This window comes from Oryzias latipes, chromosome 9 (assembly GCF_002234675.1).
Source record: "Oryzias latipes chromosome 9, ASM223467v1".
In the NCBI taxonomy this organism is placed as follows: domain Eukaryota; kingdom Metazoa; phylum Chordata; class Actinopteri; order Beloniformes; family Adrianichthyidae; genus Oryzias; species Oryzias latipes.
This window is the reverse complement of record NC_019867.2, coordinates 30624968-30630174: the sequence shown is the minus strand read 5'-3', so window position 1 is coordinate 30630174 and position 5207 is coordinate 30624968.

The window sequence follows — 5207 nt, the reverse complement described above, 5'->3', positions numbered from 1 at the left end:
AACAACATATATATTCGTAATACTTTAAGTGAAAAATAAACATTACACAGAAAGGAGAAATCTTTTGGAACAATATTCTAAATCATATAAATTGGAAAAAAGCATGGCTACTGCCAGATACATTTAGTATGAATAACAAAGTTAAAGAAATACACAAAAAAATTCTACATAACATTTACCCCACAAATATGGTTATATCCAAATTCTCAAATATAGAAAATAATTTTAGTTTTTTGTATTGATTTCCCTGAATAAGTTCTTCACCTTTTCTACTTTTGTAAATTTTCCCGTGAATTTTGGAACCAATTAGAACGCTTTGTAAACATCAAATTTAACTGTAACATTATTTTAAATTTGAAACAAATCGTCACATATTTTCATTCGGACAATAAAAAAGTAGAAAAAAGTATTAATTTGTTACTTCTCCAATCCAAATTTTACATGCATAAGTGCAGAATAAAAAAAACAACTCCCAATTTTACTGTATTTAAGATCGAGATGCTTCAGTTTTATGAATGTATTAAAAAAAATTAACACACCCAAAGCAAGTAACACTGGAACAATTTGTGCTTTTTTGTTTGATAGGTAATTCCCTCCTCTAAGAAAATTTTGTATTGTAAACATTATTATTATTATTTTGTAATCCCCTTTTATATATTTTAAGAGACTTTATTTTCCTATCAGCAAGTTCTATTTTTGATATATTTCTGATAATTTTTTTACTCGAGATGATTTAATAAGCTTGGAATGATGGCATTGATTACCACTGCTGATGATCTGTCTGATTCCTTGATGTTGGAATTTGTATGTTCAATAAAGCTATGTTCAAAAAAAAAAAAAGTAAAAAAAAATTCAGACTATGAGTTTCTCCTTTTTCTTTTTGTTTTTTGGAGGCCTGTGTGCCGCAGGATTTTTTTCAAGGTTAAAGTGTGCCTTGGCTCAAAAAAGGTTGAAAAACACTGCCGTAACTCAAGTTTAAGACTTCATTTTCTCTCATTAAATTTAAAAACATGGTGTATGCCACAGAAACCTCCTCCACACCTCCTGCATGCACGTGAGCAGGAGGAGAAGCGCATTTCCATGGCTTTTTCAGACTCAGTGTGAGATTCTGTTCGCCTCTGTGATCCGGTTTCCAAAAAGAAATAAGCAGAAATCTGAAGTTCCGGGGCCTGTTTCAGAAAGGAGGTTAAGTGTAAAGTCTGAGTGCGTTAACCCTGGAATCAGGGAAACCCTGGGTTTTCCGTTTCAGAATGGGAGGTTTGTTAAACCAGAGAAAGCAGAATAAATCAAACCCGTTTCTGAAAGAGAGGTAACTTATACTCGGAGTCATTATCCATGGTTACTTATGCTGTGAACCTAACCTGGTCGGGAGCAGGTTTTATTCTCTAAACTCAAAGTTTTTGCCGGTCCCCTCCCCTTTTTAAAGACGAAGCGGTATTTTTCGCTTTAACCTTCATTGTCCAGATTTCCGTCACACAGAGACAAGTGACAAGAATGGCTTGTCCTTTTTTGGAGGACCCAATAGACGAGGAGGCTGCATTAATTCCTAGAGAATTATATTTACCTCGTGCGAGGATTTTGAGAAGACTCTATTTCTTGTCATTTCCCCATACGTTTTTATTTGAGCGTTACCGTTTTTCGTTGCAGTCAATTACATATATACAATGAAAACAACATTAGATATGTATTGCTATGTAGATGTTTCATATGTCAAATATTGTCAACAAAGCCGACATCCATGACATGCTCACATTTGACCTGATTGAATTATGTTTTTATATTTCATTTTTAGCTGCTGCCGTTCTTTTAATTCCTGCAGGATTGCATCTAAATGAAAATGAAATCAGGGACATTGAATAAGATTAATGTAACAATTACTTTTTGGAAACACAATTTGCTAGCACTGCTTACTTTCTTAATCCCACATACACCTATACCACTTGATCAATACAAGGGTAGTGTTGCAGTGTGTGTGTGCTCAGCGGGGTGCGATCCACGAGAGAGAAGGGGAGGGGCGAGTGCAGGTGCAGATGGGGGGGGGGGGGTAGAGCGTGGTATATATTGTGTGTTCGGAGGACGGAGCACTTAGTTAAATAAAGAGAAGGTGTCATTCCCAGAATAATTGCTTTGGAGTCATTCTTAATCCGCTCTGGAGGTTAAGGGTTTCCAACGGGAAGTGAACCCCGAAGGAGAATTCCCTTCGGCCCTGAAGGAAATCTCCCCTGCGCTTCTGACCACGGTCGGTCGGAAAGACGAGAGAAAAGAAAGGAGAAGTCATCGCGCAGCGAAAGGTTCAACAGTAGACAAAAGTTCACTTTTAAAAACACAATTGCATGTATTAATATTAAACTGACCAACGTTTGCAAGAGGGGAAGGTTAACAAAAAAGTCCTCTAAACATTACCGACGTTAAATGCATTTTCCCCCAGATTGGTTCTGTACACTATGCAGCATTTCATGCATTTACACCAGGAATAACTCTTCAAAAGTACACCTAAATATCACCATTTATTTATTTCACACCTTACGCTATTTAAAAATTTATTACAGCCAATATTTTATAACAATGATTTAAATGCAAACTTAGGCATTAACTTGAGCAGCTATGTTTTTCCACGCTAACTGTCTCTGTTTTGCAGATGCAGCGGTGTTGCTTTTCTTCCTGAACATGTGCTCAAATTCACTGTAACTCTGCAGCAGCACGTCAAGTTCAGCTGGAGAAAAATACGCAGACCTCTTTGTTTTCACGGTTGCCATGGTGACTCGTGATATCTGCGCTCCTTTGATAATGGCTTCTTATAGTCGCGGTGCGCACGCTTACCTCCGAATCAGTCCACTCAGAGTTGATTGATCTAACTCGGATCAGCTTCTCTGAAACAGAAAACTCAGAGTTGTTAATCTCCCGATTGACCAACTCAGAGTTCAAGTTTAACCTCAGAGTTGGTTGAACCTCCTTTCTGAAACAGGCCCCAGAACTCACCTGTGGTGAGCGGACCCAATCACAGCCACCCCTCTCCTCCCCCTCAGCATTAATTGAGATTGAATGATGATCGACACAACCTTTGGCCAATCAGCACGCGCTCTGAGACACTTTCTGTGATTCCAGCTCACCTGGACCAATCACAGCACGAGCTGAGAGAACGTTCCCTTTTATGGAGAAGGCAAGCAGCCGCGTGCGCACATAAAGAGGCGCGCGGCGCGTTCAGCAGTGTCAGTGATCAGCACAGCTGGGCAGAGTAACTGTTAGACACACCGGAACTCACCTGCAACAGGTAAACGTTTGTCCGCGGCTCACTTTGTTTTGACTTATCAGATATGATTTTAAAGTATGAGCCCTTGCAGACCCTCATGTCCTCTGATACAAACCTCTTGTTTTTCCCAAAAGTTAGAACATACGGCGAGGTGTCATTGATTCAGTTATTACGGATCTCGCCTGTGGAACCGCCTCCCAGAGAGCCTCAGGGCCGCAGACTGTTGATGTTTTAGAGGAAGGCTTGAGCCCTACCTTTTTAATGTAGCTTTTAGTGGGTTTTAGGAATTTATTTGACATTTAATTATCTATGTTGTCTTTTTACTTGTATGTGTTTGCATAGACATTTAATTATTTGTATTTTTTATATTTTTACTTTTAGTCACCCTTACCATTTCATGTCTAAGGTTTATTTAATTTTGGCTGGCATTGTTTGCCATTTTGTTTTTAGATTTGATTGTAATTTTGTCATTTATGCAAAGCACTTTGAGTGATATGTGTTGGGAAAGTGCTGTATAAATAAAGTTTGATTTGATTTATCTCACATGGAAGACGACGATGATGCCCCAGGGCTGATGATGTTGGCATCACGTGCCTTTTTGGCATTAGTAATGCCCACACTGTGCCCTCCAAACACTTTTCTCCTCTTTTCCACCTCGCCAACGATAACTTCTACTTCACATTGAGTGAAGTTACGTTTTTTTGATTTCCTCTCTGTGTTTTCCATGGTTTCCCAATCAATGAATATTCATTTGTGGGCGTTTCACGGACTATTTATGGGCAACTATGGGCGTGTCATGAAGCCGCAAAAGCTGCGCTGCATTTAGAATTGGTTGTGATTTATTAAGAGAAAGATGCGTAGGATGTGCGTGCGCACGGTTTTATAAATCCGAATATTTCTGTGCGTACGCACGTCCTATGTTTCATCCGTACGCCATTTCTGACGCAAATCCTACGCAAAGTTTTATAAATGAGGCCCCTGGTCTTTGCTCTAAAGTGCTCTCCATTCCTCAGATCTGGCATCACACATTCTACAATGAGCTGAGAGTCGCACCTGAAGAGCATCCAGTCCTGCTGACCGAGGCTCCCCTCAACCCCAAAGCCAACAGGAAGAATCATTCATTGATGCACACAGATGTCCGTGGAGGGTTTCGGCCAACGAGGTCTTTGCATGAATTCCGTTTTGAGCTGTTTGTTTTTTTGGTGGGTTGAAAATTAAGCAGTTCATGCGTATTTAACATAGTTTATGTGCAACTATACATAAATCTTATGCAGATGAGCGTAATTTTTACAAGATGCATAAACAAATTTGTGTCTTTCCCCGACTGTTCCATGCATGTTTAACAGACTCTTCATGCATGAACCACCGATGTTTAACTTTTTATATCACATATACGGTGCATATATCACACAAGTACATGATTCACGGACAAACCACTAATGAATTGCACATAAAAACAGCGCAGTAATCACGGACCGTTTATGTTCTACGTTGGTTTACATGTTCTTTGCGTGGTTTATTCGTACTCCTTCTGTGGTTTTAACATGGTTCTTATTTGATAAATCTCTGAAAATGTAACATATAGTCCACACACATTTGTTTTTTTCTAGGAATATTCACATATGACCAATTCTCATCAGTGCACTGTGCGCAAAATGTTACAGGCTATGTGACACGGCCTTAATATGCATTTACCTGCAGGGTGACAGCTACTCTCACCACCATGAAGTTCCTCAAAATTCAAAAGGCTTTATTTTTTTAAATGGAAGCCTTTTATAAACATTTACGCTAAAAATCAATTAGCTTCCGAGCTTGAAATCAGCATTCCTCCTTGCAGAAATGACGCCTCAGTGTGACGTGGATTCTTGTTTTTCTGACCTACTTAAGGTCTGTGATTCTGTGATTCCAGCTCACCTGGACCAATCACAGCACGAACTGAGAGAACGCTCCCTTTTAT